Consider the following 24,527-nt stretch of genomic DNA (forward strand, 5'->3'; position numbering starts at 1 on the left):
CAATTTTGATTAAGGTACGCCGTTTTTCATAATACAACGCATTTCCGTAGGTATGCTATTTTCGTTTTTTGCACTCACTTTCCTCAATATATTCATTTTTTGTAAACTTTGGTTGGAAAACTGCATTGAAAAAATAATACAGTGGTACCTCTGGTTACAAACACTTCTGGTTACGAACACTTCAGGTTACAAGCTCCACTAACCCAGAAGTAGCTGCAGCTGGTTGTGAACTTTGCCCCAGGATGCAAATGGAAATCGCGCACCAGAGGTGTGCGTGCAGTGGGAGGCCCCATTAACAAAAGCGCACCTCAGGATAAGAACGGTTTCATCTTAAGAACGGACCTCCGGAACGAATTAAGTTTGTAACCAGAGGTACCACTGTAATAATAATAATAATAATTTATTTATATCCCACCCTCCCCAGCCAAAGCCGGGCTCAGAGTGGCTAACCACCGTAAAATAATACAGCATTCTAAAAATCAATTCATTCTAAAATCAATTCAAATCAAATTAATGGCAACCATTGGGCTAGAGTTCTGTGAGGATTACCAAAGGAGGGGGTCAGACTGTGCCTTGGCCACAGGCCTGGTGGAACAGCTCTGTCTTGCAGGCCCTGCGGAAAGATGTCAAGTCCCGCAGAGCCCTAGTCTCTTGTGACAGAGCGTTCCACCAGATTGGGGCCACGACCAAAAAAGCCCTGGCTCTGGTTGAGGCCAGCCTAACCTCCCTGTGGCCCAGGACCTCCAAGATGTTTTTGTTTGAAGACCGTAAGGTCCTCCATGGGGAGGCGGTCCCGTAGGTACAGGGCTCCTAGACCTTATAGGGCTTTGAAGGTTAATACCAGCACCTTAAACCTGATCCTGTACTCCACCAGGAGCCATTGCAGCTGGTATAGCACTGGGTGAATGTGATCCCATAGCGAGGACCCCGTAAGGAGTCTCACTACGGCATTCTGCACCCGCTAGAGTTAATCCAGAGAAGTCTGACTTATGAAGGCTAGCTGCGTTTGCACACTGGTTCAAAAAGTGTGAGTTGGGGAGCTTCTTGTTAAAATGCAAACAAAATCAAAGTCTTCCCCCTTCCCTTTTGTTGAGGCTGATCGGTCACTACGTTCCTAGCACGTCTCCATCTATGGCAGGACTTCCTCTGAGGGATATAAAGTTCAAAACTAGGAAGCTCTGGGAATGCGTTCCTTCTGTTTAGGAAAGTCTGGTTAACTGAATCAGTCTGGTGCCAATTCTTACGTTTGCGAGAATACCACTGAAGCTAAGGGGGAAACACCTAAGAAACGTTGGCTAGGAAGAAAACAAAAGACAAAGGGCTAAGAGCAGGGGGGGGGGGGAGGAACTGTATCAACCTGCCTTGCTCAAATGGTGGGGCAAGACAGGTTGTTACATCTCCTCCTTCCCTGGCTCTTGGGTTGTGTGTGTTGCCTTTCTCCCTTTCCTCCTTTTCCATTTGTCCTGGGGTGAACTGGAAAGGTTCCTTGTGGTTTGGGATTATAGCTATGGAACTTTCCACACCCAACTGCACTCTAGCTGTTGTGTATACCTTTAACAAACTACAGTACCCAGAATTCTTTGGGGTGCTCTAAAACAAGGTGGGTGGGTGTGTTTGTGTGGGCAGAGGCTTAGTTCTCTGCTTTGAAAGTGACCTGGAAACTACAACTAATCCAGAATGCGGCAGTTAGACTGGTGATTGGGAGCGGCCGCCGAGACCATATAACACCGGTCCTGAAAGACCTACATTGGCTCCCAGTACATTTCCAAGCACAATTCAAAGTGTTGGTGCTGACCTTTAAAGCCCTTAACTGCCTGGGTCCAGTATACCTGAAGGAGTGTCTCCACCCCCATCATTCAGCCCAGACACTCAGGTCCAGCTCCAAGCGCCTTCTGGCAGTTCCCTCACTGCCTACTGTGAGGTTACAGGGAACCAGGCAGAGGGCCTTCTCGGTAGTGGCGCCCGCCCCGTGGAACGCCCTCCTGTCAGATTTCAAGGAAATAAACAACTATCTGGCATCTGATGGCATCCCTGTTTAGGGAAGTTTTTAATGTTTGATCTTTTATTGTGTTTTTAATATCCTGTTGGGAGCTGCCCAGAGTGTTTGGGGAGGCCCAGCCAGATGTGCGGGTATAAGTAATAAATTATTATTATTATTATTATTATTATTATTATTATTATTATTATTATTCTCTCATTATCTTCCACTTCTCCTAAACGAAAAAGGAATGGACTTCAACTCCATGCACACAGCACAGCTGAACTAGCCTTAGGAATCAATAGATTCCCATGGATGGTGCTTTAGAATAATCTGGGGGTGGGTGGGACTAGCCTGCCAGGAAGAATTAGTCTGCTAGCAAGAACACTATGAAAAGCTGGGAGGGGGGAATGGGAGAGGGGCAGCTTGAGAGTCAGGATGTGCCCCCTTTGTGTTGAGACTTCAATGGGTCAAATCAAGCAACCACGGTCCAGTGCCTCTGACAGGCAGCCGGCTCCCAGCAGGGTCCTCGCCTTTCTCTAGAGTAATAATGGCTGTGAGAGGCATTAATTTGTGGAAGGAGCAGGAAGACAGCCATTGGATGGACTATATGGGCATTATCTACACCACAAATGCGAACTGGTTTAACAGCCATCGTTAGAATGCAGGAAGCAGATATATACTATTGGAGTGCAGAGTGTTTGAGGACAAGGACATTCGAAAGGGAAACCCAAATGCTTAATAATAATAATAATAATAATAATAATAAATTTTATTTATATCCCGCCCTCCCCAGCCAAAGCCGGGCTCAGGGCAGCTAACAATAATAAAATAATACAACATTCTAAAATCATTTCATTAAAATTAATTCTACTCAAATTGATGGCAACCATTAGGCTAAAGTTCTGTGAAGATTGCCAAAGGAGGGAGTCAGGCTGTGCCCTGACCAAAGGCCTGGTGGAACAGCTCTGTCTTGCAGGCCCTGCATAAAGATGTCAAGTCCCGCAGGGACTTGTTTAAAAAGCTATTGTACTACCAACCTTACTGTATGCTTGTGAAACGTGGACTGCTTATAAATGCCATCTCTAACACCTCAGAAGTTTCCATCAACAGCATCTCTGAAAATTTTTACACATCACTTGGGAAGACAGGCAAATCAATGTACTAGAAGAAGCAAAGATCACCAGTGTCAAAGCAATGATTCTTCAACATCAACTTCGTTGGACTGGTCATGTTGTGTAGATGCCTGATGATCGTCTGCCAAAGCAACTACTCTATTCCGAACTTTAAAATGGAAAGCGTAATGCCAGTGGTCAATAAAAGAGGTTTAAAGACTCATTCAAGGCAAATCTTAAAAAATGTATAAACATCAACAACTGGGAAACTCTGGCCTGAGAGCGCTCCAATTGGAGAACAGCCTTTACCAAAGGCGTAATGGGCTTTGAAGATGCCCAAACTCCGGACGCAAGTGAGAAACATTCTAAGAGGAAGGCATGCTTGGCAAATCCACACCATGATCAATTCCCACCCGGAAACATATGTCCCCACTGTGGAAGGACGTGTGGATCCAGAATTGGCCTCCACAGTCACTTACAGACTCATTGTTAAAACCATGTTTATGGAAGACAATCTTACTCGGCTACGAGCGATCGCCAAAGAAGAAGACTGCTCTCAGTGGCATCTGGCTGGCTGCTGTGGGAACAGGATGCTGGACTAGATGGGTCATTGGCCTGATCCAGCAGTCTCTTCTTATGTCTTTATGGTCCTAATGATCCAGGGCCTAACACAGCAGTCTTCCACATTCACTGGTATAGAATCCTATTTTTTTCTTTTTAAATGGAGATGCAGGACACTGAACCAGGCAGCTTTTGGACGCTGGGGATTGAATCAGGGGGTGTTACAGTCAGCATTTTTGTGGGAGGGATTCAAGCACATGCCAGAACTTCAGGTTTGCACATTTAAAGTGGGTTCTCCTTCGCCCTTGCACAACAATTACACATTTTTAAAAACAGACTTCTTTTGATTTGGAAAGCAACTGAGAAATGCATTGTGTCGGATGGACGCATGACTAACAGGGAAACTTGCAAATGCCCCACAGGAAATCAGGGTGAATGGTTACATCAGTGGTTCTCAAACTTTTTTCCTCCGGACCACACTTTCAAGTTAAAAATTTGCTCACGGCACACCAGATTTCTTATTGATAAGAAATACATTGGAAAACAAAAAGAAAGAACTCCCAGCATGGCTTGATTTATAACACAGAACATAGCTCCTTTATAATATGATCATGGGACAGCAGCTACATAAGAACATGAATTATTCCCAAAATACATTATTGATTGTCCTTGAATCTTACTGTCCTCTCCTGCCACACCAGTCCTTGAGAACCATGTGGTTAGATGCATTCGCATTTTGCAAAACCTTAAATAGGCTCCAAGGCACACAGCTGTTGGTAATGATTTTCTCCTAAACAATGAGGACTATAAACTTTTTAAAGCTGCGGTTCACAGGATTCTTCAGCCACCCGTCTGGGGCAAAGAGCCAACTGGGCATTTCAATGTGAAATGATTTAAACTTTGAAACTGTAGCTAGACAGGTTACTCTCTCCCTCTCCCTCTCCCTCTCTCTCTCTCTCTCTCTCTCTCTCTCTCTCCCCCCCCCCCCCTTTTCATTTTGCAATTAGTGGTGCTTGCCTGTTGTGCATTTTCTCCCATGGGGTTGGATAGACAAGTATAAAAGGGTAAAGGCGAATTGAGTGGCTGTTATTGACTGGAACTTAGCTGCATAGCAGTGCAGCACCTTCACCCCCACCGCTCTTATCTTCAGACAGGCTCCTCCTCTTCTTCAAATCCCAGACACCAAAGATAAGAGCTGCGGGTTCCAGTTGGCTTGCTGCAACCTGCGATGTCATTAATCAGAAAGCAACACCAATGTCTCACAACAAATGCAACTGCTCTGTAGAAAACACAGCCTGAAGAAAGAGGCAATGCGTGTGATTTTGTAAACGAGGAAAACCTTTAATAAATATTATTATTTTTTAAATAACAAAAAAACCCGTTCTCTCCTGAAAGGGAACTGTGTGTCAGCTTGAAACCTCCTCAGAAAAAAGGCAAGACTCCCGGCGATTGGCATAACTTTTCTCTCGTGTCCTGTTGCCCCAAGCCTCCCACTCTCATCTAAGAACTGGTGGCAACAATGGCCTTCATTTCAACCACCTGTAGAAGATGTGAAGCTCAATAATAATCATAGAATAGAATCATAGAATCATAGAGTTGGAAGAGACCACAAGGGCCATCGAGTCCAACCCCCTGCCAAGCAGGAAACACCATCAGAGCACTCCTGACATATGGTTGTCAAGCCTCTGCTTAAAGACCTTAATTTATTATTTATACCCCACCCGTCTGGCTGGGTTTCCCCAGCCACTCTGGGTGGCTCCCAATCAAGTGTTAAAAACAGCGGAAAGTGTTTTAGACCATGTGCAGAGTGCTTTTCCTTCCTGAACATCCCTAAGATTTATCAGTTGATGCACAAGCCTGCCATTACAGTGGTACCTTGGTTTAGGAACTTAATCCGTTCCGGAAGTCCGTTCTTAAACCAAAGCATTCTTAAACCAAGACTGCTTTCCCATAGCAGCAGGGGACTCAGTTTACAAATAGAACTCACTTGACAGGAAGCGGAACATGTTCTTATACCAAGGCAAAGTTCACAAACCAAAACACCTACTTCCGGGTTTGCAGCGTTCTTAAACCAAGTTGTTCATAAACTAAGCTGTTCTTAAACCAAGGTGCCACTGTACAAAGAAAGGTTTGTGGATGTTATGTCACATGCTATGGGACAGGGACTAGCCCAAGGCCACCCAGTGAGCTTCATTGCAGGCTATGTGATGATTTGAACCCTTGTTTCCCAGCTCCTAGCCCAGCAGTTCTGACCACTACACCGCACTGTCTTGACCACTGAACATCACATTTTCTTCATTGAAATGGTCTGGTCCTCTTTTAAAGCCATCCAAGATGTGGCCCTCGCTATCTCTGACGTCGCCTTTGACCATTTCCCAGAGTCTCGGGCAGAGATCTTAGATCACAGAATTGTCGAGTTTAAGAAGGGGACCGTGGGGGTCATCTAGTCCAGCCCATTGCAGTGCTCAAACCCTGAGATTAAGAATCTATCTCTGCTTACCTGGATCTTTTTAAATGGGGATGCCACAGAGCAAACCCAGGGTTGTTACTGTTTTTTTGGTTGTTGTTTTTTGCAAGCAGAGCATATGCTTTTCCACAATCATGGCCCCTCCCCCTCCTTTAACAACATGCCCTGGGTCAGAGTTGGTGCCCTACTAGTGATGGGGGTGGGATCTGATTCAGTTTCCATTTAAAGGCAAACCTACACGAACTGCACTTTCCAAAACAAAGGAACGGCAGCTTCAAAAACCCATGCTTAGCCAAATCTTGCAATGCAATTCTCCAACCAACCAGCATCAGCAGAAGTGCATGCACTAGGAAGAAGTGTGCAGAAAAAGGCATATATTTGTGAAAATAACGTACCCCCCCAAAAAAAGGATTACATTAGGAGGAATTGCTTGCAAGCATATATGCATTAGTCAAAAATGCACGCCAACGTAGGTTTATTGGGAGAAAACTGCATTTGTGGGACATTTTCACGAGTCACAACAACACAGAGATTCCAGCTGAAATGTGGAGAACCTGGATTTAAGATTGGGAGGAAATGAGAAATGGAGAGGTCCAAAAGGGACAGATCCAGTGATCCCCATGTTCTCCAGCACGCAGAGTGTTAACTTGAATGGCAATTGTCCCGTTTGCCTTAGGCCCGTGCCAGCCACTCCCTGACTGGCATTCCTTTGCCCGGCAGAAGCCACAGAAGGAGAGGGCGAAGTGCCAAGCTCCTGAGCCTGGCACGCCCCGCAGAGAACCATGGTGGGTGGGGGAGGATCCTGCAGAGGGTACTGCCAAGGGATGGCTGTGCGAGAAGCCTGCAAGAGGGAAGGGGAGGAGGGTGGAAGGGACAATGGGGGGCATTGTTGGCTTGGGTTTGGCTTGGGTGCGTGTGACTAATTCTCGGTTTGGGAAGGCAGAGGGAGAGAGGCAGCACGACAATGGCACACAAGGGACGCTGTTCCCAGAGCAATGGATCAAAGTCAGGGCTAGCCCAAGACGTCTTGCTGCCTAAAGCAATGGACAAGATTGCGCTCTCTCTCTCTCTCTCTCACTCACACACACACACAGAGAGAGAGAGAGAGAGAGAGAGAGAGAGAGAGAGAGAGAGACAAAAACCCACAACAATTTTGTATACAGAAGCTGGCCAGAATGGCAGCTGCGTTTTAGGAAAGTGCTTATGCTGAGTCGGACCATTGGTCCCTCTTGCTCAGTATTGTCTACACCAGGGGTCAGCAAACTTTTTCCACTGTCCCTCAGACCTTGCGGGGGGCCAGACTATGTGGGGGGGGGTATGAATGAATTCCTATGCCCCACAAATAAACCAGAGATGCATTTTAAATAAAAGCACACATTCTACTCATGTAAAAACAAGCTGATTCCCAGACCGTCTGCGGGCTGGATTTAGAAGGTGATTGGGCCGGATCCAGCCCTCAGGCCTTAGTTTGCCCACCCATAGTCTACACTGACTGTCCAGGTATCCCGCCCATCTGGCGGGAGGACCAGCTTGGGAACCCCCAAGGGAAGAAGGCTCAGAGCATCTTTCCTTCTCTCCTTCCTTGGAGGTTTTTAAGCAGAGGCTGGAGGGTCTTGGATGCTTCAGCTGAGATTCTTGCATCACGGGGTTGGACTAGAGGACCCTAAGGGTCTCTTCTGACTCTATGAGTGGTGGTGGGGCAGCAATGAGTGGTGAGAGGGAGAAGGCTGGGAGGAGGTGTTGGAAGCTGAAGCTGAAGAGGAAACAGGGCTTAGTGAGCGGGGGGAGTCTATGGCAGAGAGCAGTTCAGAATCAGAGCTAGAAGCCGCATCAGGAGAATAGGATGAGGGAGGGCAAGAGGCAGGGATGAGTCAGGCTGGTGAAGAGTCCCGGGTGACTCCCCTCCTTCTGTGACAAGCTCCCCCCCCACTGGTCTCCCAGAAGCGTGAAGTGGAAGGAGCAAAGATAAGCAAAGTCTCCACCCCCATCGTTCTGCCCAGACACGGAAGTCCAGCGCCGAGGGCCTTCTGGTGGTTCCCTCACTGCAAGAAGCCAAGTTACAGGGAACCAGGCAGAGGGCCTTCTCGGTAGTGGCACCCGCCCTGTGGAACGCCCTCCCACCAGATGTCAAGGAAATAAACAACTACCAGACTTTTAGAAGACATCTGAAGGCAGCCCTGTTTAGGGAAGCTTTTAATGTTTAATAGACTATTGTCTTTTAATATTCTGTTGGAATATTATGCCAGATGGGCGGGGTATAAATAATAAATTATTCTTATTATAAAATATGCAGGGATTTATGATATGTAAAATGAAGCATGGAAAGAGAAAGGAAGTCATTGATATCTTAAGGATGTAAAATGAGTATTTTAAATTGTAAAATAGAAAACTTAATAAAATTATATACAAAAAAAGAGACAGTAACTGGCCAAACTTAGCACCTGCAACTTGTGCCGCTACCAGTTGTCTAAATCTACCCAGTCCAGGAGTTGTCTAAATCTGTCCGATATTTGGGGTGCCAGTAGTTAGTTGCAAGCATCGTCGTGGCACAGATACTTGATACTGTGGGGCGCTGGAAACAGCCGGAGGCCTTGGGGAAAAGGAGGGCAGAACACGCACACCTCCGAGCCGCAGCGACAGCCATGCCTCGGAGCCCATTAGTTTCCCCACTGGCGTCTCTGCCCGTCTCTCTAAGTGCATAAATGTGACAACGCGTGACCCGGCCCCTCCCAAACCGTCTGGGCTCTGGGTTGCCAGCCAGGAGAGGTTTTTTCTTGGCTGGAGAAGGAGATTCTGATTTCCCAGGGAGATTATCTCCTAAGAGAAGAGAGGGAGAAAGTACCCCAGGCAGAAGAGGCACTGCTACCATCCTCCTACAGTTCTGCTGGAAGCCTTGGCCCCCTCCCCAAGGCCCAGCCCACCCACCCACTCCCCCTGCTCTGTTCTGTCCCAGCCACTTAGCTGTCACTAACTGAACCTCTTGTTCAAGGTTTGGCAGGGATCAAAGCCCAGGCGCCTCTGGGAGAAGGACGGGCTTTGTCTACTGTGATTCCAGGCGGCTTCGTGTGGTTAAATTTAGTTGCAAAGAGAGGGGGCAGAGAGGGGAGGAAGAAGGGGAGTCAGACAAGCAAAGGAAAAAACGGCAAAATAGAGGAAGGCAGATGGGACAACAATCTGATGGCTCTTGTATTCACACTGCATGCTAAAGAAATCAGAATTCGGCACCAAGGTACAGTGGTACCTCGGGTTAAGAACTTAATTTGTTCTGGAGATCCATTCTTAACCTGAAACTAGCTAATGGGGCCTCCTGCTGCTGCCACGCCGCCGGAGCACGATTTCTGTTCTCATCTTGAAGCAAAATTCTTAACCCGAGGTACTAGTTCTGGGTTAGCGGAGTCTGTAACCTGAAGCATCTGTAACCTGAAGCGTCTGCAACCCGAGGTACCACTGTGTTTCAAATTCTGTGTGAAGAAGAAAAGCTGGATCAAATTAGCCAGATGAAAAATATCCGCATGTTTTCTATTTTGAATTATTTTTTCCCCTTCCATTTCTTTAAAATATATCTTTGCAAAATTTAATCTGGTTTTGCTAAACCACCTGCTTTAAAAATAAATTAATAATATGTGTTTAGGGGTACTCTCATTTTGACTCAAGAAAATCACTGTTTTATAGTTCGAATCAGGAAAAATAAATACAGTAAAAGGACAAAAGTACAAAGATTCACAAAATCTTTAGGGGCTATGTGTACCCCCAGGAAAAAGCACTGGCTAACCAAAAGAATTTTCCAGACATTGCTGGGATTCAGCCACCAAATTTCCTTAAAAACAGCTCAACAACTTTGGGAAAAACTTTAAAAAAGCTCAACAACTTTTGTGTCCCTTCTGTCAACCACTAGAAATGTGTGTCCTCTTGTTACACTAGAAATCATGCTTAGCCGGTCACTTGGCTTATGATATGTCAGCACGCACTACTCCCCCCCCCCCCAAGCTATCACTCCTGTCAAATACTAACTGCTATTGCATGTCTCCTCTTGAGTTTCAAACTCTTATTGTGAGGTGTCAGGTATGCAATTCAGGCAGAACTGGGCATCAAAGACATGCAAACCTAGCACAAGAGTTGATCGTTCAGAGTATGAGAATCAGCAACATTTGCAAATTAGAATTTTGAGGAGCAAATTAATTTCTCCTCCGGAAACAGTAGTGACATTTGAATTCAATTTTTAAAACCTTAAAAGATGAAACCTGGCATAAATATAAGCACCAATTCTGTGAATTGGCCATATTTCCACTGGTATTTGTAGCACAATACTACTTATAATGTCATATTTTTTAAACTGCTTTCTGGTCATTGACCGTATTAAAGATATTTGATTTGGCTGTTATCCAGCCTGATTGAAATCAGTGGAAGTGAAATTCACGTTTTCATTTGCAAAAAGAATCGAAACCTTTCAACCTGGAGATGGAGTGCTTTTCCTCGGAAGGAAATTTCACTGGTGTCCATGAAACTGGCTCCCATCCTTGCAATTGCATTGAAGGTGTCAGATTAGGCTGCAGTTGCTCCATTTACCTGGGAGTAAACCCCCACTGAAATCAGTGGGGTTTAGTCCTAATTTAGTGGGTCTTCTGAGCAGATACATTGAAAGCACACCCCGCCAAAGAAACCCGGGAACTGTAGTTTGCTGAGGGTGCTGAGAATTGTAGCTCTGTGAAGGAGGGTGATGTACTTTAAAAGGGACTTGGATTTGTGATGTGTACACAGCCTGAGTTCTCAAAGCATTTCAAAACACTTTGTTGTTTCTCATCTGTCTCTGGTTTTATTCCATTTCATCTGAGTCTCATGTTTCTTGTTTGTCCAGTTTTTCTGCTTGGGTATAGCTGAATGCTAGAGCTATTGCAGGCCCCAACAAACCCCCATGAATCATACACATTCAGCTTCTTGAGAAACACAGACAAGTCAGGTACATATAATGGTTTTCCAACAGACGGAAACAAAATTGCATGGTCTGTGCTGCTCAAAGCACTCCAGCAGTGTGTGTGTGTGTTGTTTTGATTTTGATTATATATTTTGTGGTTTTATATTCTGATTCTGTTCTGTGAAGAACCCTGAGACCTCCAGGTATAGGGTGGTACAGTGGTACCTCAGGTTACATATGCTTCAGGTTACATACGCTTCAGGTTACAGACTCCGCTAACCCAGAAATAGTACCTCAGGTTAAGAACTTTGCTTCAGGATGAGAACAGAAATCGTGCTCCAGCGGCACGGCAGCAGCGTGAGGCCCCATTAGCTAAAATGGTGCTTCAGGTTAAGAACAGGTTAAGAACGGACCTCCGGAACCAATTAAGTACTTAACCCAAGGTACCACTGTATATAAATTCAAAAACTAATAATACAGTGGTACCTTGGTTATCGAACGGCTTGGGTCCTGAACAAATTGGCTCCGAAACACCACAAACCCAGAAGTGAGTGTTCAGGTTTGCGAACGTTTTTTGGAAGCTGAACATCCGACGTGGCTTCCGATTGAGTGCAGGAAGCTTCTGCAGCCAATCGGAAGCCGTGCCTTGGTTTTTGAACAGTTTCGGGAGTCAACCAGATTCCCAGAACAGATTAAGTTCGACAACCAAGGTACCACTCTAACTATAATAGAAGAGAAAGAAAGAGAGAGAATGTAGATTGGATTGTAAGCTTACCACCAGGATCCTAAGAGAAATTCAAAGTGCTGATTTAATAATACTAATACTAATAATACTAATGATAATAATAATATTTATTTATACCCCGCCCACTCTGGGCGGCTTCCAGCACATATGAAAACATAATAAAACATTAAACAATAACAATCTGATCCAATATAAAAAGTCGCAATAACTTTAAAATAAACAACTTCATATCAAACAAAGCAACATTCAACAATCCATCAGAATCAGTGAACAGTAAAACTACAAATCGGAAAATAATAATTAAACAGTTTGCATTTATCAACCACAATAAAGAATTACCGTACTTTTCCATGTATAAGACGAGGATTTTTTTACGTGAAGTAATGTTTAAAAATTGGGGTCGTCTTATACACGGGTAGTGCTGAGGGGGGACGGGTGATTGGTTGCTGCCGCGAGCCAGAGATTGTCAGCGGTGGTTAGTGCATGTGATTGGTGGCTGCGGAAATGGCTTTTCTTGATTTGCTGTTGCAGCGGCAGTTGGGTGGGCGATAGGTGGCTGCTGGTGGTCTGGGGGCCGGATCCGGCCTAATCACCTTCTAAATCCAGCCTGCGGACGGTCCAAGAATCAGCATGTTTTTACATGAGTGGCATGTGTGCTTTTATTTAAAATGCATCTCTGGGTTATTTGTGGGGCATAGGAATTCGTTCATTTTTTTCCTTCAAAATATAGTCTGGCCCCCCACAAGGTCTGAGGGACAGTGGACCGGCCCCCTGCTGAAAAAGTTTGCTTGCCCCTGGCTTAGTCAGACACAAACCTCTGAGAGGATCGTACTGTGACTCTCTTTGCTTGGGAATGAGCATTTCTCAGCTATAGCTGATTCTGGGTGAAGCAAGTCTTGATTTCGTTCCCAGGCTTAGGCAGGGTGTTGGGTGCAGGATTTGCGCAAGGGAGAAAGAAGGAGCGGCCTTGCTTTTCCTCCTTATTCCCCCTGATTCATAGGCACCAGCTGCCTCATCTGCCTTTGTCTCCCGCTCTCTCCTTCTCTCCTCCCACGGGGCCGATGGCGTCCTCATTATCAGGGGCTTATTCATTCATTATTCACCATCGGGGTTGCAAAACGGCCCATCTGGCACGATTGCAGCACAGCTCGGCGTCCAGGGAGAGAACCTGCTATTGAATTATTCAGAGATTGCTCAGATGCCCCCTGCCATATCAATACACAGAAGGGGGCAGCCAGGAGACACCAACGTATCACTGTCATGATCCCACTTTCTAATCCTATACAATCTGTGCACACACACACACTAGTCTTATCAGGCTGTGTCACTCTGGGCCTTATCAGGCTTCAAACACAGACTCTCAGAGTCTTGGCTCCTTTGATCAATCAATAATCTTTATCGATCGATAAATATCAGTCCTCTGAGAGATTATTTTTCCGGAGGATTCTCAGAAAATATAACCTCTGCTGTGCTCTCTTCATCAGGTCTTTACTGTTTTCTCCCCAGGTTAGGTCATCTCTCAACTCCATTCCCAGAAATCGAGGAACACAGAAATTAGGGTTGCCATACGTCCTGGAATTCCTGAACATGTCCTCTTTCAGGAGTCCTACATGCCCATCTGGGCGGAATTTTACATTTTGAAGCAGATGTTCTGGATTTGGGGTTTAAATTTTGTGTGTGTATGCATGGACAGCTCTGGTTCAGGCTCGGGCAGAGGGCCTAATTGCCCTAAAAAAGCTCGACAACTTTTTGTTTCCGGATTTTTACCTCTTGAAAATATGGCAACCCTAGGAAATCATCTCTTGCTCATTTCTTACACACACTAAACTTTTAAAGCACATTTGAGAAACATTTCCTCCGTCAAAGAATTCTGGGCACTGTAGTTTGTTAAGCTGCAGGGAACTGTAGCGCTGTGAGAGTTAAACTATACAGGACCCAGAAGCCTTTGAGCAAAATAATGTGCTTTGTCCACAGACAGCTTTTCCAAGTCATGTGGCCAGCAGGACTAAACTGCTTCTGGCATAACGGAACACTGTGACAGAAGCCAGAGCGCATGGAAATGCCATTTACCTTCCCATTGCAGTGGTACCTATTTATCTACTTGCGCTGGTATGCTTTTGAGCTGCTAGGTTGGCAGGAGCTGGGACAGAGCAATGGGAGATCACCCCATCGTGGGGAATCGAACCGCCAACCTTCCAATCGGCAAGCCCAAGAGGCTCAGTGGTTTAGACCACAGCGCCACCCGCGTCCCTTTTGTCAATACTGTATTATCAGACGCCAGCCCCCACCCTTTCTCCATCAAGATGTTGCAGGGGTGGACAATACAATGTGCAAGGGGAGGAACCATAGAGACAATAGCAGCTGTTTGGGCAAGTACTGTAGAAAGGCAGAAGGGCTAAACACCATCACACTTGGTGCCTGCTGATATTGACAATTCATTCCACCAACCCCCCTCTGTTTCACCATGAGGGACGGGGACCAGATATGAAGACAAGGGCAGTAGGGTGAACAAGTACAATAGAAAGGGCTGGAGGGCCTTTTCAGTAGTGGCTCCCCATCTGTGGAAGGCTGTTTGTGGTGAAGCCTTCTTGGCAATTTTGCTGATATCTTTTCAGCACCGGAATTACCTTTTTTGATAGCTGGTTTTGTGCTGCGCAATCATGCTGCCTGTGACCATTATGGTGTGTGTGTGCTTTTCTCTCTGTATGTATGCATGTTTGAATCATAGGTTACTGTATGATAACTTCAATGTTTTATATGAACTTTAATGGTATGATATATTTAGGTTGTTAAATGTAAGTAGCTTGGACACCGTGAAGACTACAGAATCTAACTAACAGCATACTGTCCAACTTTTTATGATCGGAAACCGGGTCTTCTGGGGCATGCTCCCAGGCGAATCACGTGACCCACGCCATGCTCTCAACCTCCCCCCCCCCCTGTGCTTTTTTTGAGGCGCGGTCTCACGTGGCACCCCAAAACACACCTTTGGGGGTGATGCGTGAGATCGTGACCCCAGAAAAAGCGCTTTGGGGGGGACAACAGCACAGCACGAAAGAGTGCAAGAGAACGGTACCCAAAATGGCTACCACAACCTCAAGCAAAAAAAAAACCACAGGCTGTCCCGTTTTTTCCAGGGCAGTTTCACAATTATGAAACAGTAATAGTGTTCAAAGCTATCCCTCATCGCTTTTCCAAAAGGAAACAGTAGGGACAGCAATTTTCAAGGGCAGATACTAGAAAACAACAACCTTCCTTAGAGCCATTGAAGTGGGTCCTAATCAGCCATGGCTCTCTCGGCTCCTGGAGAGCCCTGGTGTCCGGCAAGGCCCTCAGAAACAGGATGAAAACGGCCATGCAACTTGGGAGGAAGGGTTGGGGAGATATCTACAAAGAACCGACTCTGAAATATTTCACCCCAAGGTGTGAAATGTTGCAGTATCTCTCTCTTGCCCAAAACATATAGCCGCTAATCGAATCGCACCGTTTTGCAGATGGGCCTGTGGCCATGAGGGACTAAGGAAGGTGATGCGAGAAAGCCTGGCCTGAAACCCTTTGCATGCTGGGTAGTGATGGGCAGGCACAAAGGGATATTGTTTTCCGCTCCCTCGGGAAGAAGTGTGGTGCCCAGCTGATAAAAAGGTGCTGGGGCTACGAGCTTTGGTTCATCTGTTTTTTTAAAAAAGAGCTGAAACCTTCCTCGCAAATCTCCTGGCTATGTTTTGTACCAGCTGGGGTAACCAGGGCAGTCATATGCAGTGCTATTTTTCTTTTTTAAAAAAAATGTTTAGGCGTACTCTCCTTTTGACTCAAGAAAATCAACATTTTATAGTTCAAATCGTGGAAAATAAACACAGTAAATGGACAAAAGATCAAATCTATGCTGCCAGGAATTACAAGAAAGCTGCAAAGATAGTGCAGGATAGTGTGCACCCCGGAAATTATCTCTTTCGGTTTCTGCCTTCTGGAAGAAGGTATAGGGTTATAAAGACTAGGACTAGCCACCTAAGAAATAGTTTCTATCCAAATGTGATTTGGGTTTTAAACACAGTGTAAGGTAGTCTCTATGGGAGTATATTGTATTTAATTATGGGGTATCAGAGTTTTTAGGGGGCTACCCAGGCTGGGATAGCTGGGATAGCAGGCTTGTTGGTTTTTGAATGTCTGGTGTAGATTTTTTCAATTTCGTTGTTCTGTATGGGACAATGACAATAAAGATTATTGTCGCAGTAACAGCGGCAAGAACATTAATGGCCCGAAAATGGAAACAAGAGGAATTACCGACTTTGAATGAGTAGAGAATGAAACTTATGGACTATGCAGAACTGGATAAAATGACTGGGAAAATCAGATACCAGAAAGATCACAAATTCATCGAGGACTGGGGAAAGTTTACGGATTATCTGAAAACCATATGTGACGAACAGACAACGCTAGAGGCTTTGTGATAACACAAGGCGTATTGTAAAAAAGAAATAGAGATGGAAGGTTAATATTAAATAGGCAATATTACATAGAAAATGTGTGAAGATAAGAAAAATGGATGATTGAGGGAGGTGCTGGTGGAAGTTCAAAAATCAGCAAATTTGTAAGCATGGTTGTATGAATAATATGTAAAAACTAAAAAAATTCCTTTTTTGTTTTGACTATGGCAGACCAACACGGCTACCTATCTGTAACTGTAATATGTAAAAGAAAAACTTAATAAAAATTTATATATAAAAAAAGACAATAAAGATTATTGTATCATATTCACAAATTGTTTAGGGGTATGTGTACCCCTACATCCCCTCAGGGAAAAAGCACTGGTCATCTGTAAACTACAGACTGGAAGCAGTCAACAAACCATTCCCTGTCTCTGAAGAACCTCCAGCCCTGTCATGGGTTATCTGCAGCCTCGCCAGACTAGATTTCCCAGAATTCTTTGGGAGAAGCCATGACAGTTAAGCTAGCAATAGTTTCTTGATGCTGTTACATCCACATCAGAATCTCACCTCAACATCTGCTGGAAGGAGGACCAAAACCACCTCTCAGAATGGCTTAAATTAGTTGACAGTACAGTGGTACCTCGGGTTACATACGCTTCAGGTTACAGACTCCGCTAACCCAGAAATAGTACCTCAGGTTAAGAACTTTGCTTCAGGATGAGAACAGAAATCGTGCGGCGGTGGCAGCGCAGCAGCAGCGGGAGGCCCCATTAGCTAAAGTGGTACCTCAGGTTAAGAACAGTTTCAGGTTAAGAACGGACCTCTGGAACTAATTAAGTTCTTAACCCGAGGTACCACTGTACTGCATTTCCATGCATGAGAGAAAAAGGGTGGAAAATACGATGGCCGGTCCAGATCGTTGCTCATTCTCTTCTTTGGTTTCCTTCTCCCTTCCTTTCCATGGGATTTTCTACAGTCTCAACATTTTCTGTTCACGCTCCATTTGCCTTTGGCCTGATAAGCACACAAAGATTAAAGGAAGCTTGCCTCTGCGATGCAAGGCTACAGGGTCTTATCTCTTGCTGGGAGAGAGAGAGAGGTCACTCTTGCAGATGACATGTTTACTGAGCATTTCACCTTCATTCCCTTGGAGCTTTTTCCTCCGCTTACCCCTCCACCAGCAACAACCCAGGTCCTCTTTCAGAAGATCTACACTTGCAACAAGGAGACAGTAAAGAGCTACACTGGGAATAGAATCATTGTAGAGTTCAAAGGGACCCCAAGGGTCATCTAGTCCAACCCCCTGCAATACAGGAGTCTCAACTAAAGCAGCCATGACAGGTGGCCATCCAACCTCTGCTTAAAAACCTCCGAGGAAGGAGAGGCCACAACCTCCGGAGTGAGTCCCTTCCACTGTGAAACATCTTTTAGTGTCACAAAGTTTGGTGTTTGATCAGAATCTCCTTTATTGTAATTTGAAGCCATTGGTTCAACTCCTAACCTCCGGAACGGGAGAAAACAAGCTTGCTCCACCCTACACCATGTGACAGCCCTTTAGATATCTGAAGATGGCTATCGTATCTCCTCTCAGCTTCCTCTTTCCCAGGCTAGACAAACCCAATTCCCTCGACGGTTCCTCATAAGGCTTGGTTTGCAAACCATCTTGGTCACCCTCCTCTGCACACATTCTAGCGTGTCAATAAACATCTTAAATTGTGGTGCCCAGAAGTGGACACAGGGAGGAATCGGAGGTGTTATGTACTGAGCTGAATCCTAGAACTATAGGATCCAGAATGCAGCAGTCTGATTGGTCCGCAGGAGCCACCCAATCCAGCTCCAGGTGGAAGTGAATCAGTGACCTGATTGGCCTGCAAGAGCAGCCCGGAAATAGCCAATCATGTGGGGCCCATTGTGTAAATAATGTATATATAGCTAGATGTCCCCAGAGCAGTTTCCCACCCTGACCTGGCCACAGTGATCCATGTGACGGTCACTTCCAGGCTTGACTACTGTAATTTGCTCTACGTGGGGCTGCCCTTGAAGCTGTCCCAGAAACTCCAGCAGGTGCAGAATGCTGCAGCGAGGCTCCTCACGGGGTCTCTGCCATGAGATCTTTTCCATCTGCACTGGCTCCCAGTGGAGTACAGGGTCAGATTTAAGGTGCTGGTTTTGACCTTTAAAGCCCTCCACAGCCTAGGACCCTCGTACTTATGGGACTGCCTCTCTCGGAATGCCCCACAGAGGACCTTAAGGTCCATAAATAGCAACACCCTAGAGGTCCCGGGCCCTAAGGAAGTTAGATTAGCCTCAACTAGAGCCAGGGCCTTTTCAACACTGGCTCTGGCCTGGTGGAACGCTCTGTCTCTTGAGACCAGGGCCCTGCAGGATCTGATTTCTTTCCGCAGGGCCTGTAAGACAGAGTTGTTCCGCCTGGCCTTTGGCTTGGAGCCAATTTGATTCCCTCCCCCTGTTTCTTTTTCTTCTCCTCCTGTTATGAGGCTGCATTTTAATATTTTATTGTTTCAATATTTTAATGTTGTATTTTAATCTTTTTTTTCAAGTTGTATTCATTCAATTTGTTTTTATTATTGCTTGTTAGCCACCCTGAGCCCAGCCTTGGCTGGAGAGGGCGGGGTATAAATAAAAATTATTATTATTAATATTATGTTTTGGGGAAAGTTTCATTCATTGCTACTATGAGCTGAATAAAAAGCATGAAATCCACACTCAACTCCAAGTATATTTCAGGATCAATCTTGCCAGATGTTGAAGTGGGAATCAAAGAGGGAAAGGGACCTGCTCTGAATCATGCTGAGTGCAGACCCCAAGAGACCCCAGAGCTCAGCCCGACACGCTAATTCCTCTCTAAGAGTGGCAGGAGACCAGCAGCGCCTCCCATTCAGCAAAATGAGGCATGGAGAAAGCAGATCTGGCCTCCAAGGAGCGTACCACAGTCATTGCTACAGCAGCAGCAGTGGTGGACAACGCATTCCTTGGAGACTGGATCTGCCGCCCCTGTGAATCCTGCCGCCTGAGGCAGTCGCCTCACCTTGCCTCCTGGGTGGGCTGGCCCTGCCTAACCACCCAGGCACCGCTCTCCCTTCCCTAAGGAAGCCAACAGCCCTGACTACTAAGTCTCCACAGCCACCTATCAGGAATGGACTGCGGGGATTTGCGGGGGAGAAAGAGATGGCTGAGACATGACCTAATGTGTCTTTTCCAGCCATGACCTTCGCATCTTCAAATGCAAACAAGAAACCAGAGAGAGCTAATAATACGCAGCTAGGCTTGCCTGGAGTAAACAGTCCACTGCCCTGGCTGGGGAAGCAAGGAGCTCGGGTGACACCCGCCTGGAGCCAGCGTGCACAGCCAAGAATGCGCCGAGGACGGGGATAATGTTACTGGGCTGCTGCTGTCCTAAGCGAGTCGCCCATGTTCCTCCATCCCAACGCACTGAGCAGCGGCGGACAATTTGCAGCAAGAGAGAGGCGCTGGGGACGAAGTTTGCCCCCAAATGAGACTGTCCCTTTGGAGCAGGCATAGGCAAACTCGGCCCTCCAAATGTTTTTTGGGACTACAACTCCCATCATCCCTAGCTAACAAAACCAGTGATCAGGGATGATGGGAGTTGTAGTCCCAAAACATCTGGAGGGCCAAGGTTGCCTATGCCGGCTTTGGAGGCTCTGTCCCTTAAACAAAGGCTTTATAAGGGGGCTGGACAAAGCCCTAGAAGCCGCCTCGGCCAATGGCAAATGCTAAATGAAGACTCCCTGTTCAGCAGCAGCGACTGGTGTTCAGATCGCCACATTTCCAAATCAGTTTGCAACTTCCCGTTTCTAGGTCCTCACGAAAATTCACCGGCATTTTAATGCAGATCGCTCGACTCTGAGTATATTTCAATTGGTTTTTCTGTCGCTACACCTCAAGCTACCCTGTTATTAGTCCCTGATAACCAAGTCTGTAGCTGGGGTGTCTCTGCTGTCCGAAGTCTCCTGACTGCCACTCGATGGTTAATGTCCCAGAAATGGATGGACGCTCACAATCCAGCTGCTGCGGTGCCTTCCAAGAGGAAGTGGTGAACTTCAGAATATGTGCAAAATATATTACCGCCACGTCCAAGGTTGCATACATGCCATGCATTTAAAGAACAAGACTTTCCTCCAGGAATCCTGGGAACTTTGCCTCTCGCAAAGCTATAATCCCCAGGGCTCTTAGCAAACTACAGTTCCCAGGATTCTTTGGGAGGGAGAGTCATGTGCATTAAATACACGGTGTGTACGCTGCCTAATTTAACTGTGTTTTGCGTGTTGCCCTTCTTTTTAAAACTCTTAGCTCTACATCAGACTGATTCTGCAAGATCAAAGCTGAATTCTGCAGCTTGCTTATGTCATGCAAATTCAGCAGGCAAAGACAACATGATTTATTCCACTTCTGGAAATTACAGGGAGAGACAAAAGTGCTGTAAAAAGGACTGAAACGAAACAGAAATCTCTGACCAAGGGGAAACCTTGGCGCACACAACGGAGGGAGACTCTCAAATTATCTAAGAAACAGACAAAACAAACTACTGGATATAAGGAGACAAAAAACCTAAGGTACAAATCACATATTTAAGAGCACAGAGATGTAGTTTACAGATTTTTAAATAGCCACAAGACAATAAACGATGCAACATAATTCAAAAGTGTACCGTGCTGCCCAGGTCTCAGCATCTGGAGAAATCTTAAGTGTTTTAACATTTTCAGGACACTACAGTTGTGAGATAACGTGGAGCAGCCTTTCAGCCAAAGATCTACGGTATATGAGAAAGGTCTTGACCTTGTGCATCTCACAACAAGCATCTCACGACAAGTGTTTTGTTTCCATTGTTCCGGAAGAATGACTAAAAGGCTCCAAAAATGTAAAACATGCACTAACACACAGTAGAGGGGGAGGCAGTTATCTCAGACAGAAATCTTACAAGTGGGCCCTGACACAAAACGTTGCCCTTTGAAAGCCGTTCCAGATTCCAGACTCTGCAGTCAGTCAACATGTCAGCGGCTGTTGAACACACACACACCCTTGTTGCTCCCAGGCAGGGACTTAATATTGCAAGTGACTGCTAGAAACAGGCTTATTCTAAGATCAGATTTTCTGCAGGAAGGGTAAATTTGTGTTGATTGGGGGAGGCGGATACAAGTGAACATTTTGGTGCCATAACATCAGGTGGAGGCTGAGAGAAAACTTATGTTTCACGGGCTGGGAGTTGCAGTTTTGTTTCAGATTTTTTAATTAAGTTGCTTATAATTTTCTTATTGCATTATACTTTATCCTAATGCTGCCTTATTTTATTTCTTGGTTCAGGAGATGCCCAGAGAGCTTCTGTTAAGGGCTGTGTGAATCTAGGATGTAGTTTGCCCTCCCAGCTCCACATTAGCTCTCTGAAATCCCTGTTTCCCAGCAAAACTCTGCTGCCAGGCCTGTTAGCAAATAATGCGGCACTTTTCCCTATTCTTTACTAGTTACCCTTGACTACAGTAGTTGCCTCCTCCTTTTCTTCTTTTTCTGAGGTCCCTGTTTCCATATTTGGATAAGAGGCCCCCATTTTTTTGTTTTAAGGGGCAGACTTGTACATTAAAGTGTAGCCCAAATATATTTACAGGCAACTCCCGTAAGTGTGAAATCACATATATCATCTCAAAAGCCTGTAAACACTCTCTAAACTTCTGGAAGCCCTAGAAAAACCCTTTAAAAAACAAACGAACCAAAAGCACTTACCAGACTGGCATGAACTATGGCAATGGTGGCTCTCGGTTTTCCTCTGCCAAAAATCCACAAAAATCCACCCAACTCCACCACAATTGCTCCCACCAAACCTCTTTTCTCAAACTCCCAACTCTCCACAGGCCTCAGAGGTTGGTGCAAAGGCTCCTGGGATTGCTAGCTGCTTTTCTGCTCTTGTCGTGCCATTTTTTGTGCTTTTCATGACTTTCTGCAGTTGAAATTGATTTCTTAAATTATTTCCCGGTGCTGCTCGCCCGCCTTCTGCATGTACCAAAGAGGAGTTTTAATCCAGACCTACCACAAAGGCTCCCTCGACTCGGCCAGCCCTGATTCACAGATACTGTGGGTGACAACTGTTTCCACAGCTCCTAGAAAGAGACAACTGTGTGTCCCGGACAGTTGTGAGGTGTGGGCTTTGCCTGCATGTGGCAACTGCTGCCAAAGGGGAAACAGGTGGGGGACACTGTGGAGAGGGAGAGAGAGGGCAAATCTCTCCTCCACAAGCCGACCTGCACAGAAAATCCAAACTTCCACCTTTTCGTGCTAGAATTCCTTTTCCCCCTGTCCCTTTTCTGTTAGCGAGTCCCCTTTCATGCCCCACGGTAGTTCACTGTCGCTTCTGATTTACACTTCGTGAGAGTCCCATAGACTGCAAGAAGATCAAACCTCTCCATTCTGAAGGAAATCAGCCCTGAGTGCTCACTGGAAGGACAAATGCTGAAGCTGAAGCTCCAATACTTTGGCCACCTCATGAGAAGAGAAGATTCCCTGGAAAAGACCCTGATGCTGGGAAAGATGGAGGACGAGATGGTTGGACAGTGTTCTCGAAGCTACCAGCATGAGTTTGACCAAACTGCGGGAGGCAGTGGAAGACAGGAGTGCCTGGCGTGCTCTGGTCCAGGGGGTCACGAAGAGTCGGACACGACTAAACGACTAAACAACAACAACAAGGCCACCATTTCATACTACATGGCTCAGGGGCAGAACTGTTTGCACAATCGGCATGAGAGCCTTTTTGGAGCGGAAGTAGCGGTACATTTGACCTTAGCAATCCCACCCTAAACCAATTGTTATAGTTTGTTTGGAGGGAGAGAACCCCGCTACTAAACCCTAGGGGAAAGTGGGATCAAATCAGAAACAGGGACAGCTTCTGTGAATCTAGACTGTTCCTGGAAAACAGGGACACTTGGAGAGTTTGTGGAGCAGGAATGCTCCATTCACTTTCTAGTCCATTTCTATGGGTTTCCAGACTTCTCCCAGAATAGAAAGCAGGAAGTAGACTAGAACACAGAAGTGTCTACTGCTGTGAGTAGCTCAGTTGTCCAGCATAGCAGCAAACTGGTGGCCCAGGAAACGACAACAGATGTCTGACTGCAGGTGGTGAGAGTTAAGAGGAGCAGGGATGCCACAACATCCTCATGGCACTCCCTACGGCCTGAAATAGGGTTGGGTTGCAGCGGTAGGGGAGTTCCTCGCTGGGCAGAGAGGGGGAATCCATTTATGGCTCTCTCTGTACAGCTGCCAAGTTGATAATGCCTCAAGTGGCCTTGCTTCCATTTCTCTCCTCTCTTCTCCAGAAGCTCCTTCTTCCCGTTTCAGAACATCTGCCCAGGCAGCTTGCCCTCCCCCCTTCAGCCAGCCGTAGGGCAGCACTTTGCTTTTTAAAAAAATAAATATTTATTTATTGAATTTTACAAAAAAAGAAAAAAGGGGGGGAAAAATACATAACACTGTAAATACATTTATATACATGTTTTCCAAAATGCAAACTAAAAAAGAAAATACTTTTCATAACCAATAATATTACCAAATTCATGCTTCAAACATTACAATATATAAATCTTAGTTAAAATATTATAAAAGACTTCCACCGCATTCATCGCACATCTCTTAGTTATCTTGCTCACCTTTACATCTGTTCTTCAATCAGTTCCCTTCCTTAGATTCTTCCATAATCAGTCAAATCTTTATGTTCTCTATATTCTTCACAAGGTTAGTCTAGGCACAACCAAACTTTCGTATTTGAGCCCTGCTTGTATAAATATTTGTTTAAGCATTCCCATTGATTCTGAACTGTAATTTTTGATTTATGCCTTATTAAATCCATCAGTTTTGCTAACTCCAGGTACTCACATAGTTTACTTAACCATTCCCCTTTTCTTTTTGATGGTGGTCTGGTGATGTGCAAAGGAAGGACGTTGTGCTGGGCTGCATGTGACTAGGTTGCTGTAGCAGAAGATGTTTGCACATTGAGGAGGCAATGTTAGCTGTTTTCTGTGTCTTAAACAGTAGGTTAGGCAGCAGCAGCAGGTGAAACAAAAGCAGAAGGAGGGGAGAGAAAGAAAGGATAGAAATGTGTGAAAAGGTAAAGAGAAAGGAGAAGAAGATCTTAGCAGGGAGGAAATGGGAACAGGCGGACAGCTGGCAGCTGAGGACTGAGAAAGAAGGTGAGTTATGGGGCAGGATGGAAACAGAAAGGATTAAGAAATGCTTCCTGCAGAGCTGCTGTCGGTCAGTGTTGACAATACAGTGGTACCTCAGGTTAAGTACTTAATTCGT

General features: G+C 45.6%; 1 protein-coding gene across 2 annotated transcripts in view; it reads right to left on the bottom strand.

Annotated features, from left to right (window-relative positions):
- DDR1 (discoidin domain receptor tyrosine kinase 1) overlaps positions 1–22,343 on the bottom strand; it is a 94,453-nt gene extending 72,110 nt beyond the window's left edge. Inside the window, exon 1 of one of the 2 annotated variants that reach the window (XM_083723451.1) lies at positions 21,963–22,343. The gene's annotated coding sequence lies outside the window, so the exon portion shown is untranslated. The remainder of the gene's footprint in view (positions 1–21,962) is intronic. The other variant, XM_083723454.1, reaches the window with a different exon arrangement.
- Between the last annotated feature and the right edge of the window lie 2,184 nt (positions 22,344–24,527).

The sequence above is a fragment of the Podarcis gaigeae genome (assembly GCF_964106915.1).
Source record: "Podarcis gaigeae genome assembly, chromosome: 2".
NCBI lineage: Eukaryota > Metazoa > Chordata > Lepidosauria > Squamata > Lacertidae > Podarcis > Podarcis gaigeae.